The sequence below is a fragment of the Mauremys reevesii genome, linkage group 2 (genome assembly GCF_016161935.1).
Source record: "Mauremys reevesii isolate NIE-2019 linkage group 2, ASM1616193v1, whole genome shotgun sequence".
Classification (NCBI taxonomy): domain Eukaryota; kingdom Metazoa; phylum Chordata; order Testudines; family Geoemydidae; genus Mauremys; species Mauremys reevesii.
The window spans coordinates 212,053,410-212,071,265 of record NC_052624.1 but is presented as its reverse complement, the minus strand read 5'-3'; the positions used below and the strand labels follow the sequence as shown (position 1 = coordinate 212,071,265).

The 17,856-nt window shown below is 42.0% G+C and overlaps 1 long non-coding RNA gene across 1 annotated transcript in view; it reads right to left on the bottom strand.

Annotated features, from left to right (window-relative positions):
• The window catches only part of LOC120399236, a 40,160-nt gene extending 23,378 nt beyond the window's left edge, over window positions 1-16,782 (bottom strand). Inside the window, exon 1 of the long non-coding RNA XR_005595044.1 lies at window positions 16,712-16,782. This is a non-coding gene — a long non-coding RNA (uncharacterized LOC120399236). The remainder of the gene's footprint in view (window positions 1-16,711) is intronic.
• Between the last annotated feature and the right edge of the window lie 1,074 nt (window positions 16,783-17,856).

Sequence of the window (17,856 nt, the reverse complement as noted above, 5' to 3'; positions counted from 1 at the left end):
TGTACTTGAACTCATCTAAAATCTCTGTCTTTGACTGAATAAACTTGTTTTATTTTTCCCTGAACCAACCCAGTGCTGTATTTGAACTGAAGTGATTGTTAACTCCATTTAAAGTAATCAGCCGTACGTTTGTTTCTTTAAAGGAGCTATGAAACAGAATTACTTCTGAGAGTTCCAGGAGAGGGCTGGACACATCAGGGCAGATGGTTTGGGGGAAATTCAGGACTGGGGTGTGTTGGGTTCACCCTGCAAGTAGTAGCCAAGGCTGGTGGAGTTCAGAGTGGGGCTGTTGTGTTGTAGGCAGGCTGCTGGGGTCAGAGTGCTGAACCAGAGCTGCACAGCACACAGACATTCAGGGAACTGCATGCTTGTCTGCTGGATGTTGTGGTCTGGACTGTGAGCCTCAACAGCAGAGCATTTAAGGCACCCAGGATTTGCAGGGCAGGTGTTGACACAACCCCCCTTAGTGCTGGGTGTTGAACCCCAAAACGTTACACAGGGTGAAAAAAAAACACACACAGCAAGGAGAGGTTTAGATAGTGAGGCATGAATCACGAAGTGATTTGGTTTTGATATTTGAAACTTCACCCCTTTGTGGAAAGCTCAGGAAAACAATATTTCCGATGAGACATCCATTATGTTGTCCTCTGAACCAGTTCAAAAATACCACCAAAATAGATTTGGTCTGACTTTCTGTTTCTGGGTTATTTTTCTGAAAAAGGTTTGTGTGTATATATATTTTTAAAGACCACTTTTTTGTCATAAAATAGCTTTTCAGCTCACTTTGAGATCTACGTTACTTCTTCTTTCACCAACCATTTCACCAATCTCAATTACAATGCAAGCTTGGTGAATACAGGGTATTATTGTAATTTAGTATGTGCAGGTGGAGCCATTTTGGGACTCTGGGCATATTAGAGTATCTAAGGCATATTGTGCAGTTAATTAACCTCACAGAAAGATGAAAGGAAACTACCCAGCAGCACAAACCTGACTTATGCTTATTTTTGTATTTGTGCGTTCTTTATCACTCAAGTTTCCTTCCCCCTGCCCACTGCCATATGCTACTGTTCTCTGCTGGGAATTTACTGTAATTATTTAACTCATGAAAGAAATGAAGTGAAAAAGAAAAAAATCCCCTTAGCAGATAATGGTTTGGCCTGTTATTTTCTCCTTAACTGACCAAAAACTGTTTCCCTTTTCTTACAGAGGAAAAAATTGCTCTCTACTGCAACAACAGTTTGTGATGCTGTCATAGACTGTCATTAAAGCAGCCATTTAAGGCCCACGAGAACAAAGTAACTATATGGCTCAAACTCCATTCTTAAACCTAGTGAAACTAAGGATTTTATTTTTACTTCCAAATTCCTGCTCCTCTTTTCTTTTGCCCTTTAAAAACATACTGAAAAGCCAGATAAACTGGAAATAATGAAACTGAATTTTGGCTTTAAAGAGAGAGGGACTGTATGCTAGCCTTTGACAATTTATGAGCTAAAGACATATTATGGCTGCAGACTCTTCAGGTCACTATCATTAAAAACTTCTAGTAAAATGTGTAGACTTTCATCTTGGATTTATTTTACTCTTACTTGTTTGGAAGATGTGCCTTAGTGAGTGCACGGACAAAACTTTCATGTTTTTCAAAAATAGAACAATAGATATAAGAGCTATTAGTTCATGTTCCTCTTTATTCCCCTGAAGTAAAAAAGCCCTTCACTTTTCATTTATTTAAATAAATTATAATACATGCTGCTTATAAAACCCCAGTAGTTTGTCTCTATGCTGGTAAATAGAACTTACATTGACTTCAAGGGGGTTTTTCTATTAGGCTCAGAATGATCCTACCAGTACAGTTTTTCTACATTCTGAAGTATTCTACCTAACTACAATGTGGTTTAACAACAAGAAAACTGATTCAACTTTGTGTGAATTATCTGCATTTGACAAACAGCTACTGAAAATCAGACATTTTAAGGAGTGGTGTTATAATTGGAACCACACATTGAAAGCCAGGAGAACAGCACTAATTAGTCTCTTCCCAGCTCACTGCAGCATCTGGAGGGAAACAGGGGCACAGTGAGTGGCCCCTTTGGCCCCAGACCAGAGCTAGAAATTTGGTCCAGACACCCCTCTTGTGTCAGAGGGGTGACTGGGCCCAATTTGAGTGGTATTGAAACCCCCTGCATGGGCTTGCCTCCTGCCCATCTTTGGGGTCCTTCTGGTGCCCATGGACACCAAGTGCCCTCAGATCCCAGAAGGATGGGAAGATTGGTTCTAGGCTTTTGGTGCTTCCTGAGGAAGTGGAGATGCAGAAGGAGGATGGGGTTTGAACTGCCTGGCCCTTGGTGGGGATGGTGCTTTTCAGCCTGAGCACTGCTCTGGGGAAGAGCCCAGGGCTGGGTGTGGCATGGAAAGACCATGGGGGTGAGTGCAGGGGGGAGAGTTGGAGCTGGATGCAGAAAAATGTGTGTGCGTGAAGCAGAGGGCTGAGTATGGGGCAGCGGGAGGGGAATAGGTGTAGTGTGCCAGTCTGCATGGATGGAGTGGAGGAAAATGTGAGGTTGGTGCAGGACAGGGGAGGGAGAGCTTCCTTAGGAAAATTCTGGTTGTGTCCCTGTGAGACAGCACATGCAGTGCTCCTTCTCTTCTCCCTAACTCCCAGTGCAGCTGGTTAGTCAACTTTTTGAAGAAGCCTTCCTCTGGCACACCAGTGAACATTCATTCACACAACCCTCTTCATCGAAGAATGGAGAGAAAACACATTTTTGTTACCGACTCCGACACCACTGCATCTTTATTTGGTATGTTGCTTAGATACCAGATTGATAGGTGCCTTAGAAATCAAATACATCATTCAGTAGATGAGCTTGTCTGCTCAGTCCTCCAGGAGCAGCGCTCACAGCCTATAGGTACAGTCATTGAGGCTCTAGGCAGAGAGGAGACTGGATTGTGCCAGCTGCAATATATAAAAATATTGAAACAAAGCCTCTTATTATACTGGTGACCAACGACCCTGTTTTATGCTAGGACTATTATTGGGATGCAATATTGACAGCTTTATAAGACTTATTAGATTGATATATATTAGGAGGCAAGTGGAAAAATACAATTAGTTAGGTTGTTAGGTTTTATGTTCGTTAGAGGCCTGTGTTACTAATGTGAGGTCTTGTGTGAGCAGTTATGCTAAAGCTGAGTTTTCGGCTAAAAGATTGCAGGCCCAAAATATTAATGTCAGATCATGATTCTGCATTTTCAGTTTGAGAGGCAAAGTGACCACGAGAATATGGGTATAAAGCAGAATCACAGAAGTAATTTCCCAATCAGGGTTTCCTGGGGGGCAACAGGGTAACTAGGCAGTTCATATGCATTAATGCATATAAATTGTTAAGAATGATTGGTACAGATAATATTAATGACCAGAAGTATAATTATGGGCACCAGGAATGTGACATAGGGATGATGGGCAGATATTAGTATTGTTATGATCACAGAAAATGATAAAATATGGTTGCGTATTCAATGGGTTACATAAAGACAGGATATAAGATTTGGTCTAGTTTCTAATTTTCAGGTTTCTTGGGCTCCTGAATTGGTGTCAACTCATTTGTCATCATCTTCTGCAGTGCTCTACTGATTATATATTCCTCTGTTCATTTCTTCTAATTGTTGTAAGTATGCTATGATACCTTATGCTTAAACGTATTTGCTACATACAAGGCTTTTTGCTATTTGGTCATATTGATGAATGGAATTTTATGTAAGAGTATAATTGAATATCTATCTCACTCACAAATCATGCCAATCTCACAATGAAAAGGAAACACTTGTGGGAGAAACTTCTGTGTAGCCCACTTTGGGAAAGAACTGGTGATTATTAATAAAGAGTATGATTATTAACATACATAAGCGTGGAAAGTTGATAATTTCATTACATGGACAGGTAATAATACATATAAAGAAGAAAACAAGTTGGCCTTTTTCGCTTTAAAAGAACAGAACTCTATCTCACCACATTACTGTACATGCCAGTATCATATTCGCAGGTTGAACATGACACTGCTAATCCTGAGGCAAGAGCTTTTGTCTGTTATAGTAGGTGTCACCAGCTGGTGCTGTTACTCATAGCCTTCTTCTTGATGTGCGAGCAAATGTTCAGACTTGGGAAGATGTGATGTGTGTGTTAGTTTTGGTTATGCAAGGTTTTGAGTAGAGAGAGCTGTGCAAGCAGCAGGAGAGTTTGCGTTCTGCCTTGGTCTCTGAATCCAGTTCTCTGGCAGAGCAATGGTGATCGGCTGAGATTCCGGACACAAAGGATTGCCATCAAGGCCCTGAACATTCGCTACACTCAGCAGAGGAACAAATATTCCTAATTCATGGTTTACATTTGTTACTCCGTCATTTTAGGTCTCAAGCTGCCACCGCCTGGAATTCTCATGTGCTATTTACAAGCACTACTGTTAGTTGTGCAAGATTTAAAAGCTTTTAGAGCCACATTTTTTGGTTTGAATAGAGTCAAACTTCTGAATGGGTGGAAATGTACCTATGGACTCACACTTGCAAGGGGAGAGGCAACTCTAGATTTAAGCCTGAGTGGAGCGCAGGAGCTGGTCCAAGAGGTAACTATAGCAGGACCGCTTGGAAATAGTGACCATAATACAATAGCATTCAACATCCATGTGGTGGGAAGAACACCTTAACTGCCCAACACTGCAAGTTGCATGAGCCCTTTTTAAAGACACCATAATAGAGGCCCAACTTCAATGTATACCCCAAATTAAGTGCAGTTTAGTGCTTGAGCATTGAAAAAAAGCCTCTGATTGTGGCCCACATGTACTCTATCCTTAAGATATTCTCAGCAAAAGATCATAATAGTATAAAAATAGATTTGTAGTTTGTATGTCTATTTGTTCATCAGCAACCACAGATTAAATATTTTAATATTTTAGATGAAGATTAACAGTTTCAGATGTGCGTATGAAAAGAATATAGAAATACACTGATACCCTTAGTTTTATCTGATGTCTTAAAATTGGATACTTTCTACAGGAGACACAGAACTTACCTGCACAGTCCAGATAATTTGTAACATAAAAAATGAATTTTCAAAATGCAACTCCGCCTGACATCTGTTTTTTGCCACTTGTCCAAAGTTTGTAATATATAATCTGATTGAACCAAAACTAAGGAGCCAACTTTCATCACTTGCATTAGGATAGGCTATGAGGACTAGACATTGGTGGTCCACTCCAAATTTTTGCTTGGGAACCATCTACAAACAGGTACAGTTTGAAATTCCAGCTGGTGCTAAACAGTGGCAGGCCTCAGTATTCCTTGAGCAAGAAACACCATAAAACACAATGATGATCAGCACACTCCACTGTCCTCCATTTGTTACTAGATCCAACTCAAGATTGTGGGCCTAATTCTCAAAGGCTGTGGTGTGTGCAGCCATCTTTCCTTTTGTAATCCTCTGCATTAGCTAAGGATGATGAAAATGACAGTGCCTAATTTGAAACTCTCAGGAGCAGGGGTGCAGCATTTGTCATCATAGACCTACCAAAGAAGACTGAACCCAACCATTTTCATAGAATATCAGGGTTGGAAGGTGTTGTGTATTTGGTTGTCATGGTTTTTGTTGCTATGGCAACTGAGTTAGATTATTATGGGTTAGCTCAACCGGTTTCGACCGGACCGGTGAGCCTTTGTGTTTGTAAAATAAATAAAATGGAGGTTTTGCCCTGCTGCTCTCTCTGCTGCTGATTGCTTTGCTTCCCCCCCAAGGCCCCATTTAACAAACACTGGGAGATGAGATGATGGTGCTGCTCCAGTAACAGAAGGAAGGAAGTAAGTAGAACAAGAAAAGAAAAACAAAAAAAAAAAAGCTGCTTGCACTGACTGTGAAAAAAAAATCAAAAAAAAATGGCTGGCTACCTGAGCCTGCCCCCTGAGAATGAGAAGCAGCAGCAGCAGCAGTGGCATGTTGATACTGAGCGCTTTGAGCTTTTTATTTTACAAATGACATTACAGAGAAAAGAATATTCTTAACTGTTGTAGGGGCTAAACTCTCTTCTCTAACCACCACTGCACCCTGTTGTGCCTGCTGAGACTAAATACAGTGACAACATTGTGGAAATCCTGGGTCAAATCAAACCACAAAACCACTGGTAAAAATATAAAGATATAGGTTCAAAAAAAAAGAAAGAGAAAAGAAAAAGAAAGAAACTTAGCCAATTTTTTAAGCCATTTAAAAAAAGCTAGAAATGTTAAATTTAAAGAAGAGATTAGTGTGTGTGCCCTGCGTGAGCAGTGTGGTGTGTGGCCTCTGCAGTAAAGCTAAGCTTGAATTACTCAGAGCAGAAGCTTACAGATTACAGAAGGCTGTGCTGTGCTGTGTCCACTGGCTACTGGGCACAAGGGGCACAAAACATCACATCATCAAAGCACAAAAAAAAAACACAAGAAAAGAACCCACCAAGCAAGTCAAGAATGTACCCAGGCAGGCAGAATGCTGGTGGCAGACCCAGGCATCACACTGTGGCAAGAGTGTGTGGACACCTGTGGCAAAAACAAACAAAAAGTATATGCCTGTAACAAAAAAGAAAAGAGGCCTGTGGTCTGGCCAAGCAAAAGAGGAACCTTGCATACCTACCACAGGAAGGACCCTGACAAGGTGACACCTCCTCACACTGCATGTTGCCACTGCATGTTTTTTGGCTGCAGGCTCACATGAATACTGAACTACCCCCTGGCTGACCTGGAGGGGCAAACCTATACTGAGAGTAGTCTCGCTGGCACCTGAGACTGTCCTGAAAAGCTACAGCAGAAAGGAAAGCAAGCAAATCTTCCGCTGCAACAAACAATAAACTGACGAATAAAGATGTTGGTGAACTGTGTTTTGTTGGGCACTATGTGGATTCAGAGGGATTGCAACCAGGCAGGAGCTGAGAGGTGACAGGTGGAGGTGAAGCTGTAATGGCTTACTCTGAGGTGGGGGACCAACTGGAACTGGGCAGAACTGAAAGAGAAGACTGAACTGACTAGAAAAGAGTAAGACCCTATTCTAACCCTAGAAAAGCTTGCTGTTTGGGAGATGAGAATGAAATTGAAGAAATCAAGGGACACATTGAACTTAAACCTGACAGTCCAAATAAAAAAAAAAACCAGTGAAATAAGCCATCAGCCCACCTGCCAAGAGGAAAGTGCAGACCTGGCCCCTGTGGCCTGGTCCCCAGGAGTGTCAGCCACCCAGCACTCCATAGCTCCACCATAACTCTTCCAATAGTGAAGAAAAAGAAAGAAGATTCTTTATTTGATTTGTGATTTTGCATTCCCCGTGAACAGAGGTGTTGTGGGCGCAGCACACCGCCCTTCGCACATCGATGACCTCTCTGCAGGCCTGGCTGCAAAAGTTCAAGGCAGATGTGAGTCAATGAAATATTTACAGATGCATCGCCAAAAAAAAGTCCCAAGTGTTGCTGAAGACTGTGACTCGAGGGGCTTTATACGCTCTGTTCGCTGCTGCTTTCAGGAATAACGCGCAGAGGGCTATGTTGGAGTCATATGGATGGCTTGTCAGGTGTGGAGGCTGAGGAGGATGATAAAGTCTGATGATGACTGGAAGAAGAGAGGATCAGAGAAAAAAAATAAGAATAAAGAAAGGCTACCCTACAAAGACTAGACTGTAAGGCCTAAGAGTAGGGACAGACAGGTGTGAATTGTTCAAGCTTTGTTGAATGATTCTTGATCATCATTGTCTCCATATTCCTCCAGGTCTTCATAAGGCCCTGGAAAAATAAAAAGCTAGCTCCCCCTCTCGACTCCTGAACAGCTGCGCAACTTTCAAAGGACAGTTGCTACTACTCTAAAAATCTTCTCAGGTACTTAGCCACTGCTAAAAAACCAATTTGGCCTGAACTTGAAGTGGACTGGAGCCTGTGATGTGAAGAAGATGCTGCTAGGAACTGAGCCTAAGAAGTTTAAATGCACTGCTGAATCAAATCACTCGCACACTTTGCACCATGCTCCCCACTGGAGTTGGCCTCGTCATCCAGTGGTGGGAGTGAGAGATTGTAGGCCTTATTGCTTAGAATTCACTGAGATAGCAAAGCTTCCAACTAACTCACTTAAATAAAAACTAGGCACGCAGAAATTAACTGGAATTCGGAAGTTTCATCAGTATTCAGGCATTTTAAATTGACTCTTCTCACAGACCTCTCACAGACCATCATCAATTTGAATCAAACACCATCATTTCCCATTGCATTCCCCTTTTCAGCCTACATATGCATTTGCCATTTCAGCACACACATTGGGGCAATACATTGCATGAATACTAAAACGGCAATGCAGAATGCCTCTCAATTCACCCTGCGGTCAAACACAATGATAGTGCCCAAAAGGAAATGCCGGTCTTCTACTTAGAAAGAGCCCATCACTGCAACTGCTACTAAAGAAGGGAGATAGAACACAACCTGACCCAGTATTGTCTCACGTTATGGACCTGGTGATGCATGGATGCTCTAATGTCTCTCAAACTCATCCGGTCTCATCCGACAAATCCTCTACTCGTCTCATCCGTCGGAGTTGTTTGTTTGTCCCATTGTTGTTGTTATTATCAAAGTCCACACCACCACTGAGTTACTGGGTGTTAACAGAGTTACACAACAGTTCCATTGACACTGAAAGATGAGTGCACGCTGGGAGCTACACTATTTTTGAATTTTGGTGACTGGGAAAATTGAAGAAGAGAAGAAGTGAGCAATGTCATGTCAGTGGAGGCAGGGGGAACCTGCACCCCAGGGGCCATGGCATGGGACTGAGGGGCACCCCACACCAGCCCCGTGGACTTTGCTGGCTGGCTGCTTTGGGCTTCTTGAAGGGTGACTGCTGGCCCCCAAAGGCCCCCAGCCAGTCTAATGCAGCAAGTCTACTTATACTCCTAGAGCGGCAAATAGTACAGTCTTTCTTCTTCTTGGTCTGCCAGAACAAAAAACACGAGAGACTTTTTAGAAGCTTTGGTCTGCCAGAACAACTTTTTTCAAACAACGGAAGGCAGTACTACACAACATCGCGTCAGCACATCCATTCATCACACATCAAAACCCACCGAAAGAAAGAAGAAAACAATCAAAAAAAAAATGAAAACAGCAAAAGATTACAACAGAGAAGAAAACTTTTTTCAAATACCTTTCCTACTACAGAACTTTCCTACAACAACACATCTCCCAAACACTGGCCTTTGCTACATGATACCTGATCTCACAACCTTTGCAAACCCCCTTCTGAACATGGACAACAGATACAATATCAGACATCAGATCTGGGCCCCGAGCCAAAGACCACTGAACCTGCAACCAAAAGACAGATATTGCAGCACAGAGAGCAGAGCAGCAGAGCAAAAGACCAGACATTTAGCCCAGCGGAGCAGTTTCCCAATACTTCCAGGTTATGTTCTTGAGACCTGGCTGTCATCACCATCAGGTCATGTGCCTGGCATCACCGCCAGAGTCATCTGTACCCCAGGTGCTGTGGGGCCATCTGCAGGTCAGGTGAGGGCCTCAGTCTCACTTCATGGGTCAGGAGGGACCTCAGGACCCTTTCTCTGACTGACCTGTTCCTCCTCCCCCTCACCTGCTGACTGCACCTACTTCGGACCCCCACCCTGCTCCCACTGCCCTACCCTGAGCCTGCTGTGCCCCCTGCCAGCTAGAGACAGACCACCCCCCACAGAAGTTGTGCTTTCTGACCTAGAAGGCCCACTGCTCTCCAGAAGGCCTCCTTTAGGGCTGGAACTTTGACTAGGGGAGGCAAAATAGTCCCAGCTAGGCTAGTGTTATTCCTTCTGCCTCCTGTTCTTATTAGGGGGTGTTGTATTTATTTCTGGGGTATTAGGGGGTTGAATATGTTGTATATTTGGTTGTCATGGTTTTGTTGCTTATTTGACTGTGGTATTAGTGTTGGGGGTTTTGAGTTGTTTTATTTCTGAGGTTGGATTAGCGTTCTGTGTCTGTACTCTGGGTCTCTCTGTGAGTGAGCTCTCTTGCTTGCTAACCTGCTGGAGAGCTTGCTGGCTGCTGGCTGCCTTTTTCAGAAGGGACCTCAAAAGGTCATCTAGCCCAAATCCCTGCTCAAAGCAGGACCAATCCCCAGACAGATTTTTGCCCTAGATGACCCCCTCAAGGATTAAATTCACAACCCTTGGTTTAGTAGGCCAATGCTCAAACCACTGAGCTATCCCTATCCCCATGAATTAGTACAGAAACCAGCCTCCTTAAAAGTTTTCTTGTAACAAGGGCTAAAGACTAAATCTTTAGTATATATGAACACAACCCCATAGAAATTACACAATGGTATAAAAGTGCCAGTGGCATGCACTAGGAATGGATATATTACTCAGGAATGCAAAATCATATGAGAGTTACACAGGTCACCCTGAATAAATACTACTAACCTTTCTGCCATGTCACATCATCATGTATCAGTATTCTGTATATGCAACCTATGCTACAGGAAAAAAATATAGGAATGTTTTCAGGAGTTTTAATTCAATATGCTGGGACTGTTTTTCAGATTCCTGTAAAGTTATATATTTAACTACTTATGAAATGGAGTTCAGAATCTAAAAAAAAAACCATTATGTATGAATCTTGGAGTTGTGAAGAGCAGGCTCATTTATGGACAATTTTTTATCATTCAATACTTTTGTATTGCGCTAATGGAGAGAGAAGCTTAATGTTATCCACAAACATTAGGTAACCTTTATTGTTTCTTCTGAAAGACCCCAAAACACAGGAAAACAAAGCAGTAATACAGGAGAAGAAACAGGTTAGTTGACAAAATGTAAAGCTCCATAGGCAATGTGCAACTGATGTTTTTAGAAGCACTGTTTATTTGACAAATATATTTTTTTAAATGTCATTTATACTTTATGCCTAAACTTTCTCCTGAATATAAATTTCCCTGGGATGTAATTTTAAGTTAATTACATGGCAAATTAATTAATGCCTTGCATATTTAGGAAACCTCAAGACAGGCTTTTTCAGTGATCAATAGATATTTGACGTTCAGTGGCTGCACTTTGTAATCTAATTAGAGGATTATTTGATTTACTTATTGCTGAGGTATCTGGAGTCAAGCACCAATGCTAAGTGATTTCCTATGTACTACAGTATTTCCTAACACCAAGGGCTACAATGATTTCTCAATGAATGGCATCCATCCAGGAGTTAAAACTCGCCTCACTAGAATCAGGAGATAATGGCTCTTGCCATGTGACAGAGTATTAAGGTTTGAAACCTAGGCCCATGTTCTAGGCAGTGATTCTCAAACTGTGGGTCAGGACCCCAAAGGGGTTTGCAAACACATTTTAATGGGGTGGCAATGAAGTTTGAAAACCCCTGTCCTAGAGTCAGGAACTCTACCAGCACCTGAGCGTGCCATAGCTTTGTTACATGGTGTTAGAAGAAAATGGAGTAAATAAATAGAGATGCCTGAGAACCAACCAATCTGAGAACCAACCTGAAAAGGAAGGATGGTCCAGTGGCCAGGGTGTTCTCCTAGGATTTGGGAGAACTGGCCCAGTCATGGCACCAACTTTTCCCGGCACCAGTGGGTGCTCGAGCCACTCTGCCCCCGGCCCTGCCTTGACTCCATCTCTGCTGCGCCCCTCCCCTCCTGCCCCCATCCCAACTTCTTCCCCAAAGTCCCTGCCCCTATTGGACCCCTTCTCCAAATCCCCACTTGGGCCCTGCCTCTTCCCCAAGCGCGCCACTTTCCCGCTCCTCCTCCCTCCCAGCACTTGCCATGTGAAAAAGGTGTTTCACAGAGCAAGTGCTGGGAGCCAGGGGGAAAAGCAGAGAGGCGGTGTGCTCAGGGGAGGGGGCGGAGGCGGAGTGGAGGCAGAGGTGAGCTGGGGCGGGGAGCTGTCGGTGGGTGCAGAGCATGGAGTCAGCGCCTATCGGTCCAGTAACCTCTGTACTGTCACTAGCCTGTTATAAGCAGACTCAATCAGAGTTGTATGTGCTTCTAAACCAATTGGGTAGTCAAATCACTGTTAAATAGCTCTGGGTCTATAGGGCACTCTCCCAGGCTCAGACAACTTATTTGTGCCCTTCTTTGGGACATCAGACTAGTACTGAGAAATTAATTGATTTTTTTGGTCCAATGGTTAAACCAGAATATCTAGAAAAGTGTTTTGTTCAACCCATAACAATTATTATTATTTTTTTTTGTTTCATGAGTTTTCAGGTACAAGCCTTTTGTGTGTTTTTAAATATGTCTAGCTAAATTTCAAAACAAAAACATTGTGAAAAGAAAATATTATGAAAATATTGAAATGAAAGGCTGAAACTATTTGTCGGATTTGACCCAAATTCGTGAATAGTTTTGGTTGATCCCAAACTACATTTTATGGAAATAAACTATTTGAAAATTTTTGCCCATCTCTTCATGGGACTCTGCAGTCCAGCTGCCCCAGACCCTGAAAGTAGACCCTCAGACCTCCAAGAGACCTCTGTGCCTCTGTTCTTCATCTGTAAAATGGGAACAGTAGCACTTCCCTAACTGATAGGGATGTTGTGAGGATAAATACATTAAAGACTATGGTGATATTGGCCACCTAGGGTACATCTACACAGCCCACGGAAACAAGCCTCTCAGCCCAGGCTGAAGAACACAGGCTCTCAGGGATTGCACTGCCATGCTAAAAGTAGCTGTGTAGACAACGTAACTTGGGCTGCAGCTTGGGCTGTGAAACCAGGGAGGAGGGTGCGCTTCAGATATCAAGCTCCAACCTAAGCCACAACTTCAAAGTGCTGGGGTCTACACAGCTATTTTTAGCAAGGTAGCATGAAGCCAAGTCTGTCGACCAAGGCTGGGAGGCTCACTTCCGTGGGTTATGTAACTCTAAGTACCTTAGAGAACTGCATAAGTTAGTTGCAGTTTCCTGTAAGGAAAGCATTGTGCAACAAAATACAAAGCAAAATGCATTCATGACCATACAGGAGGATGACGAAATTCTGATCACAATGATGCCAAAAGAGAGATCTCAGCTGGACCTCTTTCAAAAATTACAAAGCTAGGCTCTATAGCACTGAATATTATTGTCTGAATAATGGGTTGTTCTCCTTTAACTATTCTGTGCATTCCACCATTTTTAAGTTTTGAGTTTATCTGCTGGTACCTACAGTCTGCTCCAAATTTTAACATTTTCATTGTCTGATCAAGATGAACAACTCAGAGGCTTACAGACACCCCCTACCTCTACCACCTAAAATGTTGATTTACACTGAAGAAATAAGCTAGGTTTGAAAGTTAAATGGCTGTAGTTGTCTCAGAGCAGATAAAACATTTATCCCCCACAACAAACACACCCCAATGTGTGGCCTGGCTGTTGATCTTAGTTGACTGGAGACATAAAATGACTTCCATATGAAGAAAGGTTTAAGAGTTGATGATTGTGTGTTTTAGAGAGAGGACACAAACAACAAGTTATATGCAATAATGAATGGTTTAGAGAATGTAAAGCAGGAGGACTTGTTCACCCTTTTATTCATAAAACTAGAACAAGGGAAGACCAAGTGAAATGAAAAAAAACGAACATTTAAGTAAAATTAAAACTATTTTAGAGAATGCATTATTAATGCTGCCAGAAGATACTATTCAGGTCAAGAGCTTAGCGGGATTCAGAAAAGGATTAGCCATGTATATCAACATCATCAGTCTCATTAGGAAGGATAAAAGTAGAATATAAACCTGCAATGAGTCAAGGCATATACCAAGTGCTAGATGTTTGGGATTACCAAAAAACTTCCTGTGTTAGCTGGGTATTTATAAATATCTACAATAAGGCTTCATGCATCTTCCTCCAAGGCATCTGATACAGTACTGGCTACTTTCTAAGACAGGATATGGGCTAGATGAATCATTGTTCTTATCCAGCATAGCAATCCTATGTTCCTATCTGGTTCAGGTTGAAATAGAAGGGATGTTCTTAGGAGGGATTGAGATGCACAGTCAACTGGGGCAAGGGGAGCAGGAGATATAATGAGAAGGGGTTTATACACAATATATGCTCATGCTGTGGTTGCCTCTAATCTATGGTACCAGTTTTTGCCATTTCATGGTCAGTAGACTTCCACTAATAGTTAAAGAAATTAACATCCTTTGCTCAAAATTCAAAGATTTGTAGCTTTCTGTATTCATCTAGTAAAGATGCACATGTACTTCAGATATTTATTTAGGTTTTTTTAATAGTGATTTAGAGATATTTAAGATGAGCCTTTGCCTTAAAACTACTAAGAACAGGATAACAACAACAAGACTTCTGAGGCTATGAAAGTTTGCATACCTGTGCCCGCTGTGAATTAGAATATTGAGGGTTATATGAGCGATGTAAGTGAAGTGGGAACATTTGGTAAGAAAATCTTTGTAGCACTCTCTCTTCTATTGAATAGATTGCTCTCATTTGTTTTTAAATTTAATGTAATGAATGGAGGTGGATTTTCAAAGGGTCCTGGGTGAGTTGTGCTCCTAAATCACTTGGATGCTTCTGAAATTCCCATCCTAAGTTTGAAAAGCATTTCACAAGAACTACCCGATCCACTAGCAGCAAGTAGTAGAATGCCTTCGGTCTCTGAACTCCCCTCAGATTCTGAAGGAACCACTGTTCAAACAAATGTATTTCACCTTTGGGCTCAGTGCTGAGGTTTAGAGGTACTGAGCATATACGAAGCCAGTCTTCTCCATCTTTTTTTGATTCATTTTCCTTTTTCTCTATTTACAGATGTGCATTGTAAATAACTGGAAATTATTTAAAAAAAATCAAAACAAACTCCTTGTTTATACACAGGACTTCTTACATTTGGTCATAGTGCAAAAATATTACTTAGTTTTACAGAAGCACCTGGAGGTGCCAACTGAGACCTGGGCCTCCTTGTGCTAGGCACTGTACACATGCATAGTAAAGACTTACAGCCTAAATAGACAAGACAGACCATGGATGGGATGAAGAAAGTCTTATTCCTCAGATGGGGATCTGAAGGCATGGAGAAAATTGATCAGTTCCCTTTACAACAGCCATTCATATATTTGAAGACTGTTATCAAGTCCTGACTTCTGAAAACTAAACATGGCCAGTTTTTTTAACCTTTCCTCATAGGTCAGGATTTCTAAGTCTTTTATCATTTTTGTTACTGTCCTCTGGACTCTCTCCAGTTTGTCCACATCTTTCCTAAAATCTGATGCTCAAAACTGCACACAGTACTCGAGCTGAGGCCTCACCAGTGCCAAGCAGAGCAGGACAATTACCTCTTACAAATGACACTCCTGCTAACACACCCCAGAACGATATTAGCCTTTTCCACAACTGCATCACATTGACAATTCATATTTATTTTGTGATCCACTGTAACTCCCACCTCCTTTTCAGCAGAATTACCACCTACCCAAAAGAAAGACTTCGAGAGAACTGGATAATGTATCCAGATCTGAATCCCAGTCCTATGCATTAACCTCCTTCCTCAGAAATCTATATAGAATAGAAACAATTTTCCGTTCCACCTGGAGTTTTCTTTACAACTGATACTTTATCTTATCCATCAAAGTGGCTACTTTGGTCTCCCCATCATTATAGTATTTGAGTGCCTGGTCTTCAATACAGAATTGAACAGCTTTTCATAACTTTCAAAATGCAGTGCAAACAATGACCATGTTATGTTTTTAGCTTTCAGTCTAGGAACCTGTACTTGTGTAATAAGGATTTCTTAAGACATCTTTTCATGTCCTGTAAATGGAGTGCTTGTACTTTTACCATTTTATTTTTAGTGGGTGCCATTTTGGGTTAAGTATCACCCATTCTCTTCAGTTTGATTTGTTTACTGCTCCATATTGAACATTTCAGTTCTAAAATATTAACCTTCAGACAGCAGTGTGAAAGCAAATTGGTTTTTATAAACATGCTGCTGGTCATTCATTTTCTATTGCTGCAACAAATTGCTCTCACTTCTGTTCATGAATTTGTTCTTGAAAGCAAAGGCCAACTTTTTCACAAGGCCAACAATGACTTTTAATTTGAACTAGGTTAGCATGAAGATAGCTACATAGAGAAGCACTGCTTGGGTGCCTAAAGTTAGGCTCTTTGTGTAGAATTCTCAAAAGCACCTAAATGCTATTGAAAGTTACTGGGATTTGTGCTCCGAAGTTAGAGAAGTTTTTGAAAATTCAACCCTTTATTTCCATATTTAGGCAATTTAACATCCTAATTGGGTACTATGGCAGAGCTCCGACCTTGTCCCCGTGGGTCCTGTGCTTCCGCACGGTTTATGCTAGCCTCAGAGGCTCACTGCGACCCTCCACATAGAAGAGAGAGAAGAGATCCTTCTCTCTCTAGGGCCAGGATACAGTCTACTGAGCCCTTTTCATCATAAGCCAGCAAGGAGACAGAACTCCCAGTCTCTGTTGTCCCTATGGGCTTATTCAAGACCAGTTGAGTCTCCTGTCTTGACAGGGGCCTGTCTTCCCTTCCCAGGAGGTGTTTCTGTAGTGTCAGGTTGGGGGGACCCGGGCCCACCCTCTCCTCTGGGTTCCAGCCCAGGGACCTTAGTGGCAGGAGCTGTTGGCAGCTGACCTTTCACTGCCAGAGTTGCTACATTTCCCTGGGCCACTTCCCCACAACTCCCCTGCTTCTCTCTCTTAATGCCTGCTTCACACTTACCTTAGAGCTCCCTTTCCAGTGATTTCAGGGTGTCTTCATTACCCAGCCCTTCAGCCGCACTTCCTCTCCTCTGGCTCCCTTTGGCCTGACTGGAGTGAGCCCTTTTACAGTATCAGAGGGGCCTTAATTAGAGTCAGGTGCTTAACAGCCTCACCTGACTATTTGCAGGTTAACTGGAGTCAGGTGTGCTCATTAGCCTGGAGCAGCCCCTGCTCTGGTCACTCAGGCAACAGAAAACTGCTTATCCAGTGGCCAGTATATCTGCCTTCGACTACTTTGCTGTTACCGACTGGCCTGGGACTATCACAGTACCTAAGTATGGATTTATAAGCTCAATATCGGTCTCTAGTTCAAAATTGGCTGCAATATAAGGCAAAATACTTTACCTGAATTTTTAGCAGAAAGAAAGGTCATATTATTGGAGTACTATTCCCTTACTAGGATAATGTCTTCCTCCCCAGAAAAAAGGTAGTTCATTCCCCTTGCAGGCCACTACCCCTGTGGAAAAGTAATGCATTTAGGTGATTGTGATTATATGTGAGAGATGAAAATGAATGCAGGATTGACAGAATCCTTAAATCCCATATTTTATGGTAGAGTAACAGTGACATGAACATAGTAGTCGAGAATGTCAAAGTGTAAAGGGAAAGATATGTGACTTAAATGCTCTGCTTCTGGGAAAGACTGACATTTAGCCAAGCCTCAGCAACAACATTTACTGCTGAATACAGGCCATCACAATTGCTACAGCTTCAACTAAATAAAAGTATAAATTCAAATGAATTTTACCTATGAAAAAATTACAGCTGCTTAAGCAGTTTGTCTGGCTTGGAAAAGAAAGCTGCTGCTTGGCAGCAGTAGCTCTGTGAAAGGGAGCACTGGTGCAGCATGAGGTAAAATACAGATTTAAAATTTGCCTTTAGGACTAAATGGACATGTGTTCATTTACCAGAAATAAAGCAAAACACAGGAAGGTTTAGTGTGGCATATAAACAATTATCAATCAAGATCAGTACCAAAAGCCAGTGGGCCTTAGGGGAAAAATAAATGACTTGCATTGAATACAATATTTAAACTGAACATCAGAAGAAAACCCTGTCATAATGTTACAAATCATGTTTCAATTTTTTTTATTGAAATATCCG